Genomic DNA, 24871 nt, shown 5'->3' with positions numbered 1-24871 from the left:
GTAGACCAGTTTGGTGTTTTAAGTTTCCTGACACAGAAAAAAGTTGTCTTTCATTCGTCTTCCGCACAACATTACCTATGTGATCGTTCCAATTTAAGTTGTTTGCTAACTCTGTAAGGGGGCTGCTCAGATTATCTTCTGAGTCGTTTATACTGATGAGGAGCACACACCATACAACGTTTCCGTAACGAACACCAGGTATCACCTCTCTTGTACTCAATGTTTTTCCATCGATTATTACCTTTCTGAAAGGAATAAGAAATCCAGTAGAATAACTGCATTGACTCTCCATAGGTACGTAATTTAATTAGATGTCTCTTGCGAAGAACGCGTGGAAACGAAACTTATGTAAATAATGATTTCTTAGAACCACTTCACGATATTGTGTGTTAGGGACGTTTAAGCCGACGTCTAGATGGACAGCGAAAAAAATAAATAACCATAGGAAGGCAAGGAGTGTTGCTGGTAAAGTAAATAACACGTGTCTGAAGGAGAAAGTTTAGACTCAGTGTGTTTTGCTAGTTGTGACTTACGCATAAAAACAGAACTCTACCGGGGAACAATTTTTTGAGACTCTCACGATGCCAATAATCTTGATCACCTTGTGCTTCATCTGCATCTACGTGTCTACTCTGCAACGCAGTTGAAGTACATGACGATAAGAATAACTTCATCTGTATTATAGGTACATTTATCATGGAAGAAGCTATTTCGTTCTAAATGAACATTTTCAGGTAACTGGGAGTTCGGCAACAGCCTTAATAACTAATTCTCGTAGAGTAGTAGAAGTGTGTGTTTCGTGACTCAAAATGTTTAATAGCCATACATTACCCCAAGAGCCACATTCTGCAACAAGAGAAGCACACTAAAGCACTTTGACGATGGCCTCGCTCAAGCATAGCCATCAATTTATGTGGGGAACTGGAATTGCACAGAGCAGCGATGTCTCATATTACCTGCATCAACTGCTGGCTACGCTTCTGCCAAACGATCGTCGAAGTGTATCAATCAACATGCTCCTCATGTTCCAGAACGCTCCTTTCAGGCTAATGTACGGCAGCCAAAATTTTGTGTGTCACGAAACCAGCACACTTCCACCACCCTAAGAGAATTAATTGCAAAGAATGTTGGCGAATTTTCTGTTACCTAAGATGGTCATTTAGAACGAAAACACTTGCTGCTTAGTAAATATACTTAAAAAGAGATGTTATAATTTGTGTTAACATTTAGGAGAGACAGGGAAGCAAATAAATATCAAAACAGGTTTCAGCTGGGAGCATGTAAAGGAACAAAGATATTCCATACCCATATTCAAATAACAATTTCTCCATCTACGTGTTAGGAATGTGTTCTGCAATTCTGTAATTTGTACGATAGCCTCCAACAAGCAAACTGGTAACCAGGAAATTAACAATTTAAATAAGGCAACAGTCAAGAAAAAAGCTGTATCTGACAGCAGTTCTTAGACTTCATACTCAAAATTTCCATCATTACGAACGATAACTCAGAAATGATTCAACAAATGAACAAATACTTAATATTTGAAAAACGATGCCTCCTTAAGACAACAAAGAAGCGTAACTCATCTAAAGGGTTAAAAACTTAAAAGTTATACGAAAGACAAAGTAACTTACAGCTGCCTCGAGATAACTAGGAAAAGGAAATTCTTAAACTACACTTCCAAGGGCATCTAGATAATTTAATAAAGTAAAGAGGTGCACAAATTTATAGAGTTGCCTTCAGGCAGACAGAGTCTCCTTAAACCTCCCCCCAATGCGCAGTTAAGTAATTAATAAGAGAACGAGTGTGCAAAGAGTGATAGAACTGCCTTCAGATAGACCGTGAAAAATCTCTTCAGGTATACCCTAGGAAGCACTTCAGTGATTCAGTAAGTGAATGTGAATGAATAGCTGCTCAAGAGCGCCATTTAAAAAGGAGAACCAGTAATTAGTACGCAGAACCAATTTCTAGCAAAAGGTAAATATACAAATAAGTACATAAATAAATAAAAGGTGAGAAAAGGTCACCCATAAAAACATTAAATAACAAATAACTGAATAACTAAATCTAATAGGCTGTAACTACCCCTGAGACAGGGAATTACTTTCTTTTACTCTTCAGCTCGCAAATGGCTAGCGAACGAACACATTACAAACCTTCAGAGAATAGTAACATGTAAGAGCTTTACACCCTTTGTGCAAGTTAGTTGCTAGCAAAGGGTTATATTTTCGTAAGACTGAACAACATATCTATGTGACACGTGCGATTCATATACAAAAACCAACACGTGGCCACACTAACGGGGCTTGACAAGAGCACTTGACTCAACAAAACCCCCAACATCAAAGTGTACACAATTTTAATACAAATTTCGAACAGCAATTCACATAACTTGAGTTAAGACGTCCTAAAGGTAACCGATGGTGGCGCATTCCATGAAGCCAATGTACAGAGGCGACGTTAACAGCCACAATACGACGAGCGCGCACTGGCTCCAGCTCGAAAACAGTCAAAGACTGCCACAAAAGTAGAAGGCTTCTGAATTCCACTGCCACTCTCGTTTAATATAACCCCGTGAGCACAGTACTTGTGCAGATCAACGGACACTTCAGATGATGCTCTTCAAACACTTGTTCTACGGAAAAATATGGTCTCGCTTAAAACTATGTACAGGATTACCGAGCCATCGAGTACACTGCTGAACATGGAAAATTTAATTGCAATAACTAGTTGCTTCACGTTACCCTAATCTCTTCGAAGGCAACGCCACAAGGTATGAAGTCGCACAGTACGACTCTAATGAGGAAATTTATCGAATCAGAAATCTCCTTGCATAAACTGAACTCCACCGAGAAGAAACAAAACAGCAAATTCTAATAGCCAAGACCACACGAATGTTACGTCTTTTGACAACACCCGTGCCCACAGCTGTTAAATAGAGAAAATGTTTAAAGGGCTACCAATCATTCCATGGCAAGTAAAGTTCGGCCGAACGGCTCGCCCTCCGGTCCTGCTTCAGAACACGGACTGTCCGTGCGATCCGCTGCCTCTGATCACAGCCCAGCGCGGCTCCACCACGCCCTCTGGCGCCATAACTTCCGAGCCACGAGAAGTGACATGCACCACGCGCGCGGTATCCAAAGAGGGTGTGCACCATGGCTCAATAAAAAATGTACAAATTGCAGGACACATTTCTTACATATACATGAAGAAATGTGTTTTATAAATATGGGTTTATAAACGCTTGGTTTCCATGTTACAACTCATTTTCTCCAACTCATTAATCATGAGAAACGCACAAGATCGGAACGTTGGAATCAAGGGGAACGTACAGTCTTTGTGACGTCTAGTTGCGTTGTGCGCTGCCAGGGCTTTATTTTACACGACCCTGTTGCCAAGCAACGTACATCATTGCTTGTTTACAGGTAACATCAAATGTTGCAGCGTTCAGTACGACCGCTGCAAGCACGCGGGTTATTACGTAAAGTTAATCACAGACTTGGCTCGCGCAGTTGCGGTGTACACATACGCAGAGATGCTAGATGCCAATTTGATATATGGATTAGTAGATGTCAATGGCTCTTGCTCTCACCGTTTGTACCGGGAGAGATTTCTAGGACGAAGGTGCACTACAGGAAAACGTTCGAGGCCATTGATCGTCGTCTTAGGGAGTGTGGGGCATTTAAGCCTGATACTTGCGACCGTGGAAGGCCTACAGAGACGAGGACTCGGCAGTGGGAGGCGGCAGTTCTTCATGCAGTTGACAACGGCCCTAGTGTCAGCACAAGACATGTAGCTGCAACCCTGAATGTTGACCACGTGACAGTCTGGTGGATGTTACACGAGGACCAGCTGTATCCATACCATTTACAGCGTGTGCAGGCACTATCAGCAGCAACTTTCTTGCAGAGGTACTCTGCTGCGAATGGTTTATTCAACAAAGTGTCAACTCTAATTTTGGTGCAAATGTGCTGTTCACAGATGAGGCGTCGTTTCAGCGTGATCAGATTGTAAATTTTCACAATCGACATGTATGAGAAAACGTCAATCCTCAAGCACTGTTGAATCAGTTTTTGAAGGACATCATCTTTCCGCCAGTGACTGTTATAAGTTTTCATTACACTATTGCAATTTCGGCCTTAGGCCATTATCAAGTGCTGATATTATGGCTGGAACAGTATTGACAACGACATACAAATGTGTCAGCTTACTTTACGTTGACATGGCTTAGAGCCATAATATCAGCACTTGACAATGGGCTAAGGCCGAAATTGCAGTAGTGTAATAAAAACTTCTAACAGTCACTGGCGGAAAGATGATGTCCTTCAAAGAATTCTTTATGACTGTGAATCACAGCTACAACAAGTTTATTAACTATTGAAGCAAGGCGTCTGCGAAGATTTTCTGTCAGTGTTTGGCCCAGCATTGTTGATGACTGTTTTGTAAGGCCTTATTTTCTTCAACTCTGGCTCAACGGATAAAGTTATCATAATTTCGCAGTGAATGTTGTTTCTGATCTCTTAGCAGACGTGCCTTTAGCTGTGCGACAAAACATGTACTTCGTGCACGATGGAGCATCTCCTCATTTTAGTGTTAATGTCCGTCGCCTTCTAAATAACAGATTCGCTGAAAGATGTTTAGGTGGAGATTGACCAATTGCCTAGCCTCCCTACTCTCCAGACTTTAATTCACTGGACTTTTATTTGTGGGGGCGTTTCAAAGCTCTTGTGTATGGAAGCACGGTATAAAGTATTAAGAGTCCCTGTGGTGGCTGGAAGGCTGCGAAATCATATGCAATACTCCAGTGATACATCAGCACATCCAACATTCACTACAACGGCGGTCGATGCATGTATCAGTGCCCACGGAGGGCATATTGAATATCTCCTGTGAGAAAGAGTTGCGTATGTTCATATAATATTTCTTCGTGGGAAATGTATCCTGCAACTTATACCATATAATTTTTATTTCTGTTAGACCCTATACAAAATATATATGTAAGTATGCGCTCCGCACACCGCTCTCCTAGCCGTTGCAGGCTTTCTGGAATTTCTGACTCAAGTAGTTGCACAACTGACATTACGAGGCTGAGTGCACCCCATTCCAGTCCTCCTACCACAGAAAATTCAGTACTAGTATCAGGAACTTAATCCGGGTCCTCTGCATAACAGTCGGTCGCAGTGGCCGAGCGGTTCTTGGCGCTACAGTCTGGAACCGCGCGACCGCTACGGTCGCAGGTTCGAATCTTGCCTCGGGCATGGATATATATAATGTCCTTAGGTTAGTTAGGTTCAAGTAGTTCTAAGATCTAGAGAACTGATGACCTCAAAAAGTAAGTCCCATAGTGATCAGAGCCATTTGAACCATTTGAACCTCCGCAAAACAGCCAGACACGCTGACCACTGAACTACGCAGACACATTAGATGAAATGGCGTTATGTACAGGAACACCTGCATGGATGTGTACAGCTCGAGCCTAATACATAGGGATGTTTGCAGAAGATCTTACCCAATACATGGAAAATTTCAGATCAGCCCAATAGAACAGACATTTTTGTAGGACACTAGAGTAATATTTATTTCTAGTCCAAACGATTTATCGAGGCAAAAGACGACCGCAATTCACTTACCATCACTATAATTTGAATTAATAGGCGTCATACACAGTACAACAACTCAATAAGATTTTTGGAGTGTCTTAAGAAAGAAAAAGCAAAATCTCTGAATTCTGAAACCGAGCACTTGCCCAGTTTCCACAAGAAACTTACTTGACTAGGAATACAAGGAAAGTTTTAGCATATAGGCTCCTTTAAGAAATAACGCAGTATGCTGGTGAATGATGAATTCATAAATCGAATGAATTTACGAATGTGTTGCTTCGAGCGTAACAAATAATAGGATGATTTTGTATCCACTGCCGCTGGCTTTTATGCAACCTGGAATACTTTGAAATACACGCTCAAGATATTCACGTTCTCTCGCACGCTGCCTGCAAACTATTAGTCCAACAGAAAAAATTAGAAGGACATTCTTGTAGGATATTTAATGTAGTTAAATTTTTTACTGGAATATGTTTTCACCGGAGGCTGTAGTTTTCGAATTTGTACATTTTTAGTACAAATTGTATTATATTTCTTACAGAAAGGTCTTGGTCTCGTCTTGTAGAACTATTAATTTTATTTCATTTTATTCCATTTGCTTTTTTTTTTAGTCAGTTATCAATCCAAAGGAGTAAACCAAATGTTTCACATGAACTGACTTGAATATAGCGTATAACATTTTAAGGACCCAAGTTCGAGTCTCGGTCCGGCACACAGTTTTAATCTGCCAGGAAGTTTCTTATCAGCACACACTCCGCTGCAGAGTGAAAAGTTCATTCTGGTTTTTAATATAATTTCAAATGCGTTAGTAGTAACTAAGCAGTGTGCTGTTTAAGAGGGAAAGATCTACATGGAATAACCACATAAAGAAAAGTAATAACAAAAATAGTCTACATACTATCATTGAGCCATCTAGCACACTGATTTCTGTTCATCCGGAATCCAGAAGGCACACACTACTGGTCTGTTACACTGTTCTGAACTACACTACTATACAATAATACATTAGACAGAACTAAATTACACCACACAATAAAACACTAAAGTAGTGTTCTTGAGATAAAACCAAACTGGATTTCTCATTTGTCTTCTGATAGTTTGTGCATGGCGAGAGAGAGAATAGAAAAATCTTACGCATTGAGTTTCAAGATACTGTGGGTTAAATTAAACCCAGCGGTAGGGGCAGTCGAATCACACTGTACGGCCTATATGGAAGTGTAGCGCGAACTTAAGAAAAGTGTAAGAGAACTTAAACGAGAATCTTTGGAAGGAAGTCCGCGTTTTTCTTGCGATACAGTATTGAGTAAATGAAGAGAAATGGCGTATGAGGACTTTCAAAATTTTTGCATCAGTCATCAACTGTTTTCTCATTATCGATTGAGGTATTACATATCTTCCATGTTACTCGGACGACTTTACTGCTTCATTGACGCAAGTTGCAATCCTCTGCCACTGGATAGCTCCGAATTGTACCGTACAACATAGAAGATGTAACGTAACTATGTTGGTGCATGAGAAACAGCAAGCTATAATCGAGTTTCGAAGTTTGTCTACACATGGAGAACTTCCTGCTTCAGCATGACACTGCCAAACCACATACGACTCTTGCGACATCTGCAATAATCCGACGCCTTGGGTCCACTGTCAACGGTCATCCTCCACACAGTCCCAATCTAGCCCCACCAGATTTTTATATGTTTCCAAACCTTAAAGAACACCTTCGAGGGCCTCACTTTCATAGTGATGAAGCGGTGCTAAGAGGGTTGGTGTTTTAGCCCCGTCGACGAAGTTAAACATTCTACAGTGACGGCATCAAAAAACTTGACTTTCGTGGGGAGAAATGTGCCAGGATTACTATGTTCAGAAATAAATATGTAAATATGAGGAACGCATTAATGAAAATCTTCTCTGGATTCCAGCCGCGTCAGATGGTTAAAATTGCATCTGACGAAGCTGAAAGCTCGAGAAGATTTTATTAATTCATATCGCCCCGAGGCGAAGGTTTCATACATCATGGAGACTGCAGGTATAGTATGTTAATAAAGTTTCTTTTATTTAAAAAACATTAAGAGTTTTTAACTAAAATCGGTACATTATGTTTCAGCACTCTCTCATGTTTACTACAGAGATTATGTCTGGTTATGAGATATACACAATCATTTCATCATCACTGCATATGGGACTCGGAAATAATGGAAAGTGTATGATACTACGAAGTGGTTTACACATTGTACATATGCAGGTCCAGTTGCGAGTATTCAGCAGACGACTGAAAAATATGAAGACATTGGGTTAGAGTAATTTTCGACAACACTGTGCCGAGTAATCGAACATAGTGCAATATTTTTAAATTTTATATTCACTCCGTCAAAAGGAGAATGGTGTACTTCGTTTTAGCAGGCTCCGTACTGCTTTTAGACCTTTAATCCCGTCGACGGTGGAGCAGGGATTAGTCGATACTCCTGCGCTCTTCGTCTATTCCGAATGCTCCTCGTGACGTTATTGGTAATTTTAATGAGGCAGACTTTTGTTCCTTCTGTGTTATAAAATATAAACTGTTGCTGAAGCTCAGAATAGAGCCATCCAGTATCACATAAACCCCAAGTGCTGCGGAAAGAGGCAGACAGAGAGAGAGAGAGAGAGAGAGAGAGAGAGAGAGAGAGAGAGAGAGGTGAGCATGCACCTTTTCATTCTTTGATTCATTCTGTTACGTTATACTGATGTCTCCTTCCTTTCGTTTGCTTTCCACAAGAAAGACAAAGGGAAATGTGTCAGTACTCGGGCATACAAATCTATAGCCGCCTTCTATAATACAAGTAACACATTAAAAGCTATTTTAGCAAATAACGCTGCCTCAGTTCCTAATATGTTATCAATAACTGCGACATTTCTGCTGGCACCATCACCAGAACGAGACTTGGATTTCGTAAGGCCGGGTTCAATGCCAGACGTCATAAAACGTATGCCTAAACATAGCGTCGCCTGAGTTGACTGAAATTTGATCTGATAATGGCAGGCACCGGAATGTCGTAATATTGTGTGGCTTACTGCAAATTATTTCACTGAATATTTGAAAAAGGAGGAAGATATTCAGTTCTGCACACCTAGAGGTACTACATCAGTGATAAATGTAACGCATGGTGAGGAAATAGAAACTAGAGTGGATACTTCAAAATTTTTGGGGTTTACTCGTGTGCGAGGAGAATATGAAGTGGGGAAAATTGTTTGGTGCAAACATTTACGATAATTCAAACTGGAAAAACCTAGTTTTAAACTCCTGAAACTATTCACCTCAGCCACATGTCAACATGAAATCAATACCAATCTTGGTGAGAAACAAATCTATTCTGATACTGGGAATGAGCACTAGTATCTTAAGAGGCGAAAAACCAACAGGTCCTACAGGAAGGACAGGGGAAACCTATTGAACAGAATTTGTTTCCAATTACTCTTTAAAACGGTATATTAACCGAGAGTAGTATCCCCAATAGCAACGAGATACAACAATCAACTAAAAACACATTACAGAATAAACTTCAGCTCTGATCCGTAAGAAAATACCTTAAATGTGAAATATCTGAAGCGAAATAGTTTAGATTTTCTTTAAATATTTTTTATACAGTTCATTGAAACATTAACTGTTAATAATTTACATTGAAAGTCATAATGCGGCACACCTTAACTTGAAAACTACAACAATATAATAATGGAACGGCCCCTTGTGGTGTCACGGCGCAAACCAGCAGATGACACAACAGACCAACACATGGAACTCAGGACTCAGCCACATGGCAACCAAGTGCGGAGAGAAGATAGCTAGTGCTGTACAACATATACAGAAAAGCTCTCTTAAGCAATGAACAATTTAAATAAAACCAAAGCCTTTTGTCCTATCTCTGAAAGAAATCCTAAAATTAATATTAGGCTTCAAGCCCCACCGAATGTTACCTCGCCTCGTGATTCTACTTAAGGTTAACAGGTTCGAGCGGTGTACACATTTAAAGCTGGAATTGGTACCGGCCAAGGATAAAAAACTATTAGTATGTTAAGTATAGAATAAATATCACCACTACCTTAATAAGTGGAGAAGCAACCTTCAGACTAGTATCCACAAACTGAAGTACACAAATGGCCTTTAAATACCTTAATGATGAAATGACAGGTTCTCAAGCACTTCAACTGTCCTCATGAAATTGCTTTTAGAACAGTTTTACATATAATGTAACAGAGGCAAACAAATTTTAAGCAACGTGTACAATATTCAACATTTCTAATAAAGGTTTTTGTGTTCTGTAAAAGTAAAAAGGTGTTACTGTCTGCAAGGAACATGTCAGTGCCACTAAGGAAAGCGGATCTCTTTTCTTTAAGGGCAACATAGTGACAAAATGCGGCTTAGAATTTGGCAAAGGCCTCTAGGCCTTACAATTGAATAACCAAAACAAGTCTGCATTTCACTTAAAATTAGGCACTGGGCGGCTATTGTGGATGATACGTACGGTGGAGCCGTAGGGGTTTCCTGGAGAGCAATTGGTCAGCACTGCCGGTGCACAATCTTCCTGATGTGAAACCCTCGGGCAATGGTGAAATATCGTCTAATTTTTCAATACTAGTGCCGCTGCTCAGCAATACAGTATGTGGAGTGAATAACACCTGAAACTAGAACTATTCTTCACCTTTTAGACACTATTTTATAGAACTGGATTAACTTTGGTTACATATCTGTCAGTTGAAGACTGAGTCAATCTGGCCACTAAAATATGAATATATCTCACATATGATGTTGGAGACCGACATAGACGTAATATCAATACAGGAGACCCATGGTGAAAGCTATTCAAATATTTAGATATTACTGACGAGTCAATAATAGAAGACAGTGTTGACTGAACCAAGTGAAATCACGCATGAAGGGAGAAGAAGAACCAGTGTTGGGCAGCATGGAAATGCTACATGTGTGAATTAAAAAAAAAAAAAACAGCTTGCAAATTAATTATGGAAACAAGCCAAGAAATATATTGGTTCTGACAGCTGTGTTTGTCAATGTCAATCGAAAAGGTTCAAAGAAAGGCAGCACGTTTTCTACTATCGCGAAATATGGGAGAGAGTGTCACAGAAATGATAAAGGATTTGGGCGAGACATCATTAAAAGAAAGGCGTTTACCGTTAAAACGGAATCTGCTCACGAAATTCCAATCACCAACTTTTTCCTCCGAATGTGAAAATGTTTTGTTGACACCGACTTACATAGGGAGGAACGATCACCAAGATAAAATAAGGGAAATCAAAGATCGTACGGAAAGATACAGGTGTTCATTCTTTCCGCGCGCTATACGAGATTGGAATAACAGAGTATTCTGAAGGTGGTCCGATGAACCCTCTGCCAGGCACTTAAATGTGATCTGCAGAGTATCCATTTAGATGTAGATGTAGACACTTTAATCTGTATCTACAAGTGGAGTCAGCTGACCCATCTCTCCAGAATTGTCTTCCATTCGGGCTGTGTATAGTTGGGAATTTTGACAACCGTAACTCTGAGTGGGGCTATGTGGAAAAAGACAGAGGCGCTGTGAAGCAATGAATGGAAGTGAGTAACATCTTGTCCACAATGCTAAGAATTCAGGTACGTTTTGTTCCGGCTGATGGAATATTGATTATTCTCCTTATCTCGGCACACGTCCATCAATGAAAGTGTGACACAAAGGAGAGATCTCAAGTCATCACTACAGTTTTTTTAAAGCCCATTCTGTAGTGACGTAACAAGACTGTTACGCCACACGGTAGTAGCCAAAAGAAAGGCACGCTAAACTAACGCTGTAGCCGATAGTGCACGCACGGCAATAAGCATACGGGCGTGAAGTCTGGAACATAAAAACTTATGAATGAATAAGAAGAAAAGTATTTAGATGCTTTTTACTTATCTTTTATTTATTCCTTGGAATACATCTCTCTTGAATACTCGTAAGCTATAGGCACTGATACAAATGGCTCCTTGCTAGTTCGTAGCCATTAACTTCTGATGGCTATTCTGTCTCTCGGCTAATGAGAGAGAAAGGCTTCGTACAACTGGGCGATAGCTAGGTTCTCGTACAACTGGGCGGTAGCTTGGTTCTCGTACAACTGGGGCTAGTCCACTCTCGTATCACGAGACCTGCCTAGGTGGTGGCGCTAGGTCTGCGATCACAGTGGCGACACGCGGGTCCGACATGTACTACATGGACCGCGGCCGATTTAAGCTACCACCTAGCAAGTGTGGTGTCTGGCGGTGACACCACATTCCTCCCCCGCAAATCGGCGAACGGTCGTGAGATAAGGCTTCCGCCCGCCGTGAGGAGGACCACATGTTGACGTATGCGATGAGGTGGGGAGCCTAACAACAGGCGAGGCTGTGCCACCCGCACCCGGCCATCCGGTCCGAGGGGAGCTAGGAAACGCCTGCAAAACTAGTCCAGGGTGCACGTCAACATGCGGTGTATGCGCCCGTAAAGAAACAGGAGGGGCCAAAGTGTCGACCTCCATTGCGTCGGGGTAGCCGACGCGCGATGACGTCATGTGGTCCGGAGCGGTCGGGAGTTCCATGGCGGCGGACAGCTGGTCACGGGAAGCGATCGGCGGCGCGTGACCCTGGGAGGCGCCTGGCGGCGGCAACGAAGCGTCGAATGCGGTCGGCGGCGGCGGCGGCTGCTGCTGCTGCTGCTGCTGCGGCGGCTGCGGCGCGTCGCCATGGGGCAAAATGGAAGGCATCGTCGGTAACACCTGGGGATGAGGCGAGCCAGTAGATGGGTCCCCAGGGCGCTGACCGGACGGCACCGTCGCTGAAAGCAGACGGGGAGCGGCAGAACCCGAGCGACGACAGAGGCGCAGCTGATTGAGATGCCGACGCACCTCACCAGAGGCCCCCAAAACCAAATACATCGCGCGGCCGAGGCAGCGAAGAATGCGCCCTGCGAGCCAACGCCGTGAACCTCGATAGTTGCGATAAAATACAACGTCGCCTGGAGCAAAAGCAGGAGTCTGCCGCTGCGCAGGAACCTGATGCGGCGGATGCAGCAAAGACATCAAGGTGCGATGAGGACGACCGTGGAGCAACTCAGCCGGCGATCGACCATCTCGAGGCTGAGAGCGATACGAAGACAAAAAGAGCAACAATGCGTCCTCCCGAGAATGCGACTCTTTCAATTTCAACATCTGCGACTTGAAAGTCCGGACCAATCGTTCAGCGGCACCGTTGGACTGCGGCGAAAACGGCGCGGATGTCAGATGTTGAATACCATTGGCCTGGCAGAATGACTGGAATTCTGCGGACATGAATTGTGGGCCATTGTCGGAAACAATAGTCTGCGGAAGACCTTCAATGCAAAAGATAGCAGACAACGCTTGGATGGTGGCGGAGGACGTCGTGGAAGACATCCGGACAACAAAAGGAAAATTACTGAAGGCGTCGACCAGAACCAACCATCGAGCATTCCAGAATGGACCAGCAAAATCAATGTGCAAGCGTTGCCAAGGGGAAGTGGCTTTTGGCCACGCAAAGACTTTCCGCGGCGGTGCGGACTGTTGTTCGGCACACGCCGGGCACGAAGAACACATATTCGTAATCGCAGCATCGATTCCGAACCAAGTACAGTGCTGACGAGCAAGTTGTTTCGTTCGCACTATACCCCAATGTCCTTGGTGAAGAAGCCGTAAAACAGAGGACTGTAACGAACGTGGGACCACGACTCGGGACTGATCATTATCAGAACGCAACAACAAAACACCACGTCGAACAAAAAGTCTCTCCTTGTGAGCAAAAAATCGGCGAACCAACGGATCCGCGATCCGAGACTTTGACAAAGGCCATTGCGTAGCAACAAAACGTAAAACAGTAGCAAGGACAGGGTCAGCAGCTGTGGCTGTAGCGACACGACGAAAATCAATCGGAAACGATTCGACCACTTCATCGGTTTCCGAATCAATGAACATGCAAGCAAGTTCGGAAGAATCGAATGCTTTATCCTCAGCAACAGGCAAACGGGACAACGCATCGGCGTTTCCGTGCTTAGCAGTGGACCGATACAAGATATCGTAGCGGTACTGCGAGAGGAAAATAGACCAGCGAATGAATTTCTGCGCTGTACGTGGAGGTACAGGCTTGGACGGATGAAAAAGCGATGTCAAAGGTTTGTGGTCTGTGATGATGGTAAAGTGACGACCATACAAGAAATCATGGAACTTAGTAACACCAAACACGAGAGCCAAAGCTTCTTTCTCTATCTGTGAATAATTTCTTTGCGCAGACGAGAGCAATTTGGACGCAAAGGCTATAGGGCGATCATGGGAGCCAACTTTGTGCGCAAGCACAGCACCGATCCCGAAATCCGATGCATCTACCATCAACAAAAGGGGTTTCTGGGGATCGAATGGCGTAAGGCAAGTATTAGAAAGCAACGCCGATTTCAACTGGCGAAAGGCGCGTTCACAATCCGGCGTCCAGACGAACGGAACACCTTTACGGCGTAAGCGATGAAGCGGAGCTGAAATGGAAGAGGCATTGCGCACATATTTATGGTAATAATTAATTTTACCCAACACACTCTGTAGCTGTTTCACATTTTGAGGGGAAGGCAATTCTTGTATGGCACGGAGGTGCTCTGGACTCGGATGTATGCCTTGGGCATTAATGACATGTCCCAGGTATGGTAAGTCACGAGCAAAAAACACACATTTGTCCTTCCTCAAGCGAAGACCATTTTGCCGCAAGACCTGAAATAATGTTCGTAAAGTCGCAAGATGATCTTCTTCTGTCTGTCCGGAGATCACTATATCGTCCAGATAGTTTGCTGCAGTAGGGACCGACGCACAAATAGTTTGTAAATATTGCTGAAACAATGCAGGGGCGGATGCACACCCGAAAGGCAGTCTTTTGAAGCGGTACAATCCAAGATGCGTGTGAACCACCAATACGCGCTGGGATTCGTCGTCCCCCGGTATTTGCAAGTACGCAGCGGCTAGGTCCAACTTTGAAAATTATTTTCCCGGGCACAGTTTAGCAAAAAGATCTTCCGGGCGGGGCAAAGGAAAAGTAGCAGTCACTAGCCGTGGATTCACTGTGGCCTTGAAGTCCACGCAAAGTCTCAATTTTCCGGAAGGTTTTGGCAAAATTACTAAGGGTGAGGCCCAGAGAGAAGCTTGCACACGTTCAATTACACCCTGTGATTCGAGATCGTGTAACGTTCTTGCGACCTCATCACGCAATGCGTGGGGAACATTGCGCGCCCTGAAAAATTTCGGTTGCGCGTTTACCTTCAGTTCTAAATGTGCTTCATAGTTTTTAGCGCAACCTAAGCCCGGTGCAAAAACGTCTGCAAATTCGTCACACAGCCGGGAAACACTGTCTGTAGGCACAGTCTGATTCACTGAGAGGACCTGATTTACAATAGACATGTTAAACAACTTAAATAAATCTAGACCAAACAAGTTCACTGCAGAAGAAGAACGAAGAACGTAAAATGACACAAGTTTTGTTTGTCCCTTGTATGTTGCAAGAAGGCTGCACTGTCCTAACACAGGAATTTTCTGTCCGGAATATGTAGTTAGCTTAACATTTGCGGCACGCAACGGAGGTGCGCCCAGTTGTTTGTATGTGTCGTGATTGAGCAATGAAACTGCAGCTCCGGTATCGAGCTGGAATGGTATCACTTTGCCTTCAAAGTCTAAGTCCACAAAAAGTTTATTGTTCTGCTGACGGCAAGAGCGACTGTTTTGTGCAATTGGAACAGACACTGGTACAGAATCACTTGCTAATTGACGTGATTTCCGGCGACGTCGACGCACAGTTTTTGTGGGACGATCACAGTCACTGTTAGAGAAAGTGTCACTGGACGAAGCGGAATTAACGACATGAATGTCCATAGGCGAAGGTCCACGAGCCTGAGTGTCCTTGGTTCGATTCCGGCGCGAAGCAAAGGGCCTGGAATGATTGTGATTGTCGGATCTGAGCTTTTTCTGGCAAACACTTTGAACATGTCCTTTCTTATTGCAGAAAAAGCAAATAGCTTGGCGTGACGGGCAATGTTCACGCGAATGTCTAGTAGCACACCGCGGGCATGATTTCACTACATTTGTGGGCTGGCGCGGCACACCTGGCGTAGCACGCGGCGGTCGCTGTGTGTCCGTGCGCGAGGCCCGGTTACCGGGCCGCGGAGCGCGTCCAGCGGGCCGGTTAATGTTACACACGGCTGGCGAAGTTTCAAAAGATTCCTGAGCACAGTCCAGTGTGTCCTGTCTATCCAATATGTCTATCACTTGTTGAAGGGAGGGATTAACTAGTTTCAAAATTTGCTCCCGTATGCGAACATCAGAAACGTTCTGTGCAATTGCATCACGCACCATTGTATCTGAATAAGAAAGACCACAGTCACATTCAAAGACACAGTCCCTAGTAAGTCCTTGCAATGTTGCTACCCACTCCCTATTAGTTTGACCGGCCGTACGTTTTGTACGAAAAAACGTATACCGTTTTGCAACCACATTAACTGTTTCTTTGAAATAGGCATCTAAGGCAGACAAAATTTCCTCGTATGACAAAGTTGCTACGTCGCGGCGGGGAAACAATTTCACTATCACACGGTATGTGGACACACCGACACAAGAAAGCAAAAACGGCTGCCGCTCATTACCTTGAATTCTGTAGGCAGCCATGTGAAAGGCGAACTGACGAGACCACTCTTGCCAGGTCTCATCGGCTGCCACGTATGGTCGAAAGGGAGGTGCAACAGCGTTCAGTGGCAGCGGTAGCGAAGAAGCGGCGGCGGCCGCATCGGTGTGCAGCGCACGTTGACCCTGGACGAGCTGTCCAAGGGCATCCAGTAACGCCTGCGTCTGCTGATTCTGCAAGCGATAAAATTCGGACAGTACATCTGGAGATTGTGGCGAAGCCATGACACAATTAAATGTAAGCAATCAGAACACTTGAAATCGGCCAATGGTGCAAATGAATTAATACAAACTCTTTATCTCGTCGCCAATCTGTAGTGACGTAACAAGACTGTTACGCCACACGGTAGTAGCCAAAAGAAAGGCACGCTAAACTAACGCTGTAGCCGATAGTGCACGCACGGCAATAAGCATACGGGCGTGAAGTCTGGAACATAAAAACTTATGAATGAATAAGAAGAAAAGTATTTAGATGCTTTTTACTTATCTTTTATTTATTCCTTGGAATACATCTCTCTTGAATACTCGTAAGCTATAGGCACTGATACAAATGGCTCCTTGCTAGTTCGTAGCCATTAACTTCTGATGGCTATTCTGTCTCTCGGCTAATGAGAGAGAAAGGCTTCGTACAACTGGGCGATAGCTAGGTTCTCGTACAACTGGGCGGTAGCTTGGTTCTCGTACAACTGGGGCTAGTCCACTCTCGTATCACGAGACCTGCCTAGGTGGTGGCGCTAGGTCTGCGATCACAGTGGCGACACGCGGGTCCGACATGTACTACATGGACCGCGGCCGATTTAAGCTACCACCTAGCAAGTGTGGTGTCTGGCGGTGACACCACACATTCTATATATATGCATTATGGTACGAGATTATACAATTTGCCTTATTTGCAAAACGCCGACTTAATATTCTCTGTGAGCGTTGGGACCAGTTGGAGAAACGTTGATAATAACTTGAAACCATTACGAGAGATTTGTGGATACTGTAAAACGTCATGCTATAAAGCTCACAGCATGCATATGGACGCAAGATGTGATTAATTTTACGAACAGCAGTCGGATTCACATTAATGTAATTGCTCAAAATGTAAGGATTGCTCTTAATCAGAACACGAGATGAAGATCATAAGACAAGAACTGGACAGAATTTTACTGTAAACATTAGAACTTTATAAGGAAACTTCGTACAGATCCACATACTCCAAGAACAAACGTACATGTTGACACAGTTTCTGCATAACGAAAAAAAATGCCAAAGCGATACTGAGGAAAACACACAAACCAACTATAAAGAAATGACAGTGTGCAAAGAGATTGAAAATACAATCTTGATTTCACTATGTATGTGATTATGAGTGACGAAAACACAACTTCAGACACTGACGAAGTGTCATTGCTGTTTGTTAAGGTTGTAGGTCCCCTCAAGGAACAATGGCATCTATAACTAAATGAAATATTGCGGACTTTACAAGTTCCTAATGAGTTGAACATAAGAGTTTTTTGTCGGTGCTTGACAGAACATAAGAGTACTAAACAAGGCACACTTTCCTAATATTCTACAAATATTATCTATTCAATCATGGCTTCCTAGGTGACAAGTGAAAGTAGCAAACACAGATAAATACCGAGTGACTTATATTAATATTCCTTGTACAGAAGATACAAAAGATAAAATATTATCATAATTATTGCTTTTTTATTGCTTTGCGGTGCTGTCGTCATACAACTATCTTCCATGCACACATTTACAGAAAATTGTGAATATCTTGATTAAGATGGACCTACTTAATAGTTAATATAATGGCAGTGAGTGTATGGATACAATTTTTAAAATAACAACAAAATAACTATTACTAAAGTACAAACCCTACATATATAATTTTTCATTCATTGATTTATATTTTTTTATGAATGTGTACAAGTACATTTCGTAATGTGACATGTATGCATGTGTGCATATAATGAAATATAATAGATTGTTAACAATATATACTATATTAACATGTACTTCACATCTGAGTTTGTATGAATTTTTATTTTATTACATATAGAGGAAGAGTTTTACACAGTTTTAACGTACCGACCTGTAACTTACACACATGTCATTAGTTTCATGAAACGTTGACGAACTGCACTCTGCAGCTCCATGCATGTAAGAGTTCACAATACTTTTATCTTATTTATGCTATGTGTGAGACAAGTGTTTGTATTACCAAACTTCTGTAAATCATTATTGTTATTGCCTCTTCGTTCCAACCTAGACCTGAAAATGATGTGCAACACAGACTGAAACACGCTGCCGATAAATAATAAAGAGTGACGAAGAAGGTGTTTATTTAGGAAACAGTCGCCAGCTACAAAAATTAGAGCACCGGTCAATACTAGCGAAATATCAGATATCTGCACTTATTAATATAAATTAAAATCTCGTAACTACAGACTCGTTTTTACAATAAACAGATCATATCACATATCTTACTCAATAGTAAAGACTAACTGCAACTTCTATGTGCGCAAATATCACATGCATACATTGTAGGAAAGTTAATGTTGGTCAGTCAGGTAGAGGTGTGGCAGCTATGTTAGCGGAACATGGTAGAAACCGGTGACTAGGAAAGACGGATTCAATCTTTGTAGAATATACTTTAATAGGAAACCGCCCATATAATGTTGACTGTGAAGTTTTGCATACTGTAAAGGAAAGTGGAAAGCTTATTCTAGCGGAAATACTTGAAATCAATAAACATATAACACAGAATTTGCTTCTCCAAATGATACCTGTGGAAGTGGTTGTCACCTTTGTTAACTTCAAGAGGACCTACGACTCTGTTGGTAGAGAAACGCTTAACGAAATACTACAGGAATTACGATTAGACAAAAAAACACGCAGACTCATTCTAGAAACCTTGAAAAACACCCATTCGAAGGTCAAATTTAGAAGTGAGATTACAAAACGCTTCGAGATAAAAACTGGAATGAGACAAGGGGATGGACTCTCACTTCTTCTCTTCAACTCTGTCCTCGAAAAGGTTGTGAGAGAATGGCACAAAGAACTGACCAGTGTTGTCTACCTGGACCTGGCTTTTGCAGACGACATGGCACTGATTGCTGATTCTCTTGAAATGGCAACAATGCGGGTAAACTGCCTCAGAAAACAGGCAGATAAAGTAGATCATCAAGTGTCGCTGGGGAAAACAGTTCTTCACTAACATCGAAGAAACAAACATGGAGATGTTACTAGATCAGGGAAAGATCAAAAGGATTGAGAAATTTAAGTATCTCGGCGAATGGATTGAACCCAACTTATCAAAAAAAAACGTCATAAGTCATGAGAGTCAACAAGTTGGAACTGTCCTACCGACTGACTATGAACACCTATAACAAGAAATTCCTGTCACGCAACCTGAAACTGAAGCACTACACATCAGTCATACGACCCTGTATGCCATAGAATGTCTTTCTATGAACCGGAGAGGTCAGATGGGGAAATTGGAAGTCAGAGAGAGGAGATTCCTCAGGAAGATCCTAGGCCTGGTGGAAGAAGCTGGGGAATTCAGACGGCGGCATAACTCGGAGCTCTACGAACACATCCAGAGGCTCTCTGACTGTACAAGGAAAAGAAGGGTAGCTTTCTATAGGCATTGCCTCCAAACAGATTGACCAACCGTCTGTTCACCTTCTGGCAAAATAAGAACGTTCGCACCACCTGGTTGACAGAAACCGAGTAGGACATTAAAGAACTGGGAATAACTGATCTCCAGAACGGACAGTCTGTGAAACACCCTGAAGAAAGTCCGAGGACTTCAGGAAAAGGCTTAAAGAAAAGGTACCCCTTGGACAGAAGAAACGAAGGAGTTACACCGACAGGGGAGGCGCCAATACTGTGCAAAGATCAAAACCCAACAGTTGAACAAGAACCATTCGAAACAAGAGGAAGAAGACTGACAGAACTGTGTGCGTCACACATTTTCGTTGTTATTCACGTATTTTAGGAAGCCAGTGTAAAAGTACCTCACGCACCTCAGACCTTAAGCAATTTCTCTTCAGTTTAATGTTAGAGATAGAACACACTGGAGATCCTTACGGTAAGTTAAGAAAGGAGAAAGAAAAAGCAGTGGAGTTACGAAACAGTCATAGCTATTTTTTACCAAACAATTAATACGAATTACCGAAGGTGTTACGTCATAGTAGATAGAAAAGAGAGAGGCTGCTATAGTCAGCAACCTACTAAAGCAGGCTGCATGGCGGACTATGCAGCAGTGTATTTACGGATGTTGCAGGCTGCGGGCAGCACTGACAACCTTGCATCACGGCCGGTTAATGTGACGAACACATTCACGTTCCCGGAACGAGGGAGAATATTAGTCATTATACACCTACTGTAGGACATCATTATAAATATATGTGTAAGCCCCATGGTAAAATTCATTCTGTTCGTTTATATCCTTCTCACGTTCTATTCTTCCGGCAGCATAAATTCTACGTTCTTCAAGCACGTCAAGATACCACCCGCTGCTTGCGCTACATAATATCTCCATACTATTATCAATGTTAGCGACTTAAGGATTATATGATGATAAACGTGTACCTATTTTAGTTTCACTTTGTGTAAGTATACGTTCGCTGAAGCGGCTTTTCAATGTTCGACCAGTCTGTCCGATATAGTTGTTTTGGAAATCATAGCAAGTTATCTCATGAATACCACAATGTAAATATCTATTATTCACCTTTGAGTTACTTTGTCCAAATACCTACCGATTCTAAAGACAACTTGTAAGATTTACGTAGGGACCTTCAAATTTTGTTAGATTTTGTGCTGCTTATGTCATGATGCTGAAAGTACATTTCTTCCTTACTCTAAATTCTTGTTATCTACGCTGTAATCTATTGTACAAGCATGTGATAGACGAAATGTCGTATCAATTTGGTTCTGCAGTCTGCTTCAGAAATTTCAACTGCCTTTTCGATGTCTTTCTGTGCTAACGGCAGTCGCATCATCATTTCCAAAAATAAAGAACAATCACAAGCCTGTTTGAGATATAGAATGCAAATAATGTACTTTATATAGTTAGGAGTAGATTTTATTGACACCAATAAGTTATGAGTGAAACAGTTTTTCCTCTTAGCAAAAGTGTGATTACATTTGGTATCATTCCAATACCTACTTGTTTTCCGAGCTATGATGGAAGATCCATGACATTTAGAAATGAAACATTTCCTCTTCAGAGATTTATAAGCTGGAAAGGAAAGTCTGTTACAACAGGGATATTTAGTATTTGCAGAGCAACGAAGCACCGACGGACACGTCCGAGAGCTCCTAAAACTGCTCTGCATTACAATGGAATTTACGTCTACGTAATCTTACAAATTCCGCTTATAAATGAAATACACAGTATACACTAGTAATTTTGAGTTCCGGACAAATCTACAGACGCATGATGCATTACTGACCCTACGACTCTATTTAAGGGATAGGTTCATGAAAGACATACATATATTTGCAGCATTTGTAAATTTAGAAAAATTTTTTGATAGAGTTGACTTGATCACATGCCTTGATCTATCAGTTACCAGGAATAAAATTAAAGTGGCGGTAAGTTAGATGTAAAGTGCGCATACATGAGAGTAACAACCGTAGTCATCGTAAGAATCGAACTACATATATGGGGGGAGGTAGTTGAGAAGGATGTACGATGGGGCTGCAGCTTATCACCGATAACATTCAATCTTTGTATAGAGGAAAGGGGAAATTTGGAAAAGGAATTAAACTTCAGGAAGAAGAAATGAAACTATTAAGGTTTGTCGGTGACATTGTAATTCTGTCAGCAACGCAAAAGACTTGCAAGGGGAGATGGACAGAACGGGAAGTATCTTGAAAAGAGCTTATCAGACGAAATCAAAAAAGTAAAGCAATCAGATAATGTTGAGGCAATGTGTTTAGGAAATGAGACACTGATAGCTACTTAGGCAGAAAGTTAACTTGCGGCTGAAATAAAGATATAAAATTCGGACTCGAAGAAGAAAGGAAACCTTTTATGAAGAATGTTGAAATCTAAAATCTAAGTTATTAGAAACATGAAAAAAACTTATCAGGAGTGCTGCTTTTCGTTGTTGTTGTTGTGGTCTTCATTCCGAACTCTGGTTTGATGCAGCACTCCACTCTACTCCTTCCTATAGCACTTCTACATCTCCCAAAAACAACTGCAACCTACATCCTTCAGAATCTGTTGTATTCAACTCTTGGAGTCTGTCTTCGATTTTTACCCACTAAACTTCTCACCAATACTAAACTAGTGACTCTTAGTCTACGAATGTGTCCTTTCAACAGACCTCTTCTTTTAGTCAGACTGTGCTACAATTTTTTTTCTCCCCAATTCTATACGGTACCTCCTCATTAGTTACGTGATTACCCATTTAATGTTTAACATTCTTCTATAGCACCACATTTCAAAAGCTTCTATTCTCTTCTTGAGTAAACTGTTTACCCTCCATGCATCTCTTTCACACACAGCTGCACTCCAAACAAACAGTTTCATAAAGGACTTCCTGACAAATCTATATTGGATGTGAACAAATTTCTCTTCTTCAAAACCGCTTTTCTTGTTATTGCCAATGTACATTTTACATCCTCTCTATTTCTCCATCAGTTGTTTTGCTGCCCAAATAGCAAAACTCAGATACTAATTGAAGTGTCTCGTATCCTGATCTAATTTACTCAGCACAACCTGATTTCATTCGACTGCATTCCATTATCCGTTCCTTGCTTCAGTTGATTCATCCCATTTCTTCCTTTCAGAATACAGTCCATTTCGTTTAACTATTCTTCCAAATCCTTTGCTGCCTCAACAGCAAGCCTAAAAGTTTTTCTCTCTTCTCTCTGAAATTTAATTCATGCACCAAATTGTCCTTTGGTTTCCTTTACTACTTGTTCATTGTACAGACTGAATGGGTCTCACTCCCTTATCAAGTACTGCTTCCCTTTCATACCATCGGCACTTATAACTACCGTCTGGATTCTGTACAAGTTGTAAATAGCTATTCGCTGTACCTTATGTGGAAGTTAAACTGGGTAATAATGCAGGCGAGAAGAGAACAGAAATTTTAGAAATGTTGTGTTACAGAAGAAACCTGAAGGTCAGATATGTATATCTGACACTTTTTACAGTTAATAATGAAGTACATAATCGAATCGAAAAAAAAGTTGTTTACGGCATGTGTAAAGAAAGAGAAACTTTGATGGGACACATCTAAGGCACCGAGGAATTAGTAGTTTGGTAATAGATTAAGGGATGGTGCTAAGGATTATAGAGGGAACCCAGATGATGATGATAATGATGACGATTATGACGATGATATCACCCGTCAATCCGTCCATGGATCCACTTTAATTCAACTGATAACAAAACTTTACTCAATACTACGCAGATGCAGTACTAAGAAGCGTGATCCATTGTTATTTTAAACTCTAAAATCCAGTTATTGTATGAAGATATAAGAGAAATTACGCTCCTTCAGATATATAGGAAAATTAAGTGACTTCCATAGACGTAGCTGTGTTGTAATGGTATAGAAACATGGAAGGAGACGAACTGGGCCCAGTCCCCTGTAGTGTGTTTGTGCTCCACGATCGCATGACGTTGTCCAAAGCAGAAGCAATCAGAGTAATGCATATTGCTTCTGTCGGAATAGTCCGGCTACTATTTAGCTGAAAGGAGTCCTCTGAGTAATTATAGCTGTGGTGGGACCAGTTGGTCAGGCAGTGGGTGATCGAAGTGTCAACGCATTAAATATTTGATGGCAAAAGTCAAAGAGCGGTCAATCTGCTGAAGAAAGTTGCAGTGAAAAACCAATGCTAATAGTGTCGTGGGTGTCCTGAAAGGCCTTAACACCCGACATGGTTTTCTCCCCTGTCCGAATCATTGCATCTTAAATCAGCACCTACACACAGTGTTCCCGTGTATTTGTTGTGTACATTCCACTCTCTGTCTTCCTGTCCATTTTTTTTTTTTTTTTTTTTGCTCCCCAGTTCCCTCAAGTAATACAGAAGTGACTCTCTGATGTCTTAACACATGTCCTGTCATCCCTTCAGCCAAGGGTTTTCACTATTTCCTTTCTGATGCAGGCCACTAATCCTTTGAGTACCGGTAGTTCCTATCTGAAACAACCACTTTATTTTGTTTTTTAGTACCACTGCCTTTATCATGAAAGCGGCGATACTGGTGCAAGGCAGAGACATCTAGTGATACAGAGAGGTACGTCTGTGAATATAGTGCATTCCAGCAGTGACTTAATAATGTCAAAGCAATAGCTGGCTCAGAGATTGTAATACGTGATTGTAGGTGATTTAGACATGCGGTTTTTCATGTTGGTCATATTGAGGAGAGCATTCACAGTGAAAGGAGGTATATGTAATTTTACTGTAACGTAAAGTTGTTCTCTTACTCATGGTTTTATGAGCAGTTTCGAAATGAAACCACAGGAGCAATATGTAGCTTTGATACAAGATTTATAAAAATGTAGACACATTTTTGCTTGTTACTTACAAATGTAATTTTTTTCCGAGTTACCACTTAA

Source organism: Schistocerca piceifrons, chromosome 7, assembly GCF_021461385.2.
Source record: "Schistocerca piceifrons isolate TAMUIC-IGC-003096 chromosome 7, iqSchPice1.1, whole genome shotgun sequence".
In the NCBI taxonomy this organism is placed as follows: Eukaryota; Metazoa; Arthropoda; class Insecta; order Orthoptera; family Acrididae; genus Schistocerca; species Schistocerca piceifrons.
This window is presented reverse-complemented; position numbering follows the sequence as displayed.